Here is a 584-nt window from a genome sequence, read left to right on the forward strand (position 1 = left end):
GCCCGCCTGCCCGCCTCTCTATTTTAGTGTGGAGAGTATCTCCCCATCAGAGGAGGGAAGTGGGATTGTGTTCAGAAACAATGAGGAAGTCCACACAGGTCCCCCTGAGAAGAACCATGTTCACACACACACACACACACACACACACACACACACACACACACACACACACACACACACACACACACACACACACACACACACACTTAGTCAGGCACACACGCGTGCACACAGTCCCTTATTGAATGCACATATCAGACAAGTTAATACACACTGGGCAGCAGGGACACATGACTGTAATTCTCTGAAAACTGAAGGCAGTCTCATACTTCACCACTGTAATAAACATTCACAACACCAGATTCACATGTGTAAGGTGAAATTTGCTGACAAACATTTTACAACTCTTCTCACATCCATTATTAACACATACAAACACACACACACACACAAACTGGCCATATATGTACATGCATGAGAGACAGACGGAGACAGAGAGACCTGATACTCTACATGTACAGCTGGAGGGCAGCGATCAGTAGTGACTCTCTGAAAGTATGCTGCCACTGCTGGAACCGAGCCGG

This window comes from Clupea harengus, chromosome 21 (assembly GCF_900700415.2).
Source record: "Clupea harengus chromosome 21, Ch_v2.0.2, whole genome shotgun sequence".
Classification (NCBI taxonomy): domain Eukaryota; kingdom Metazoa; phylum Chordata; class Actinopteri; order Clupeiformes; family Clupeidae; genus Clupea; species Clupea harengus.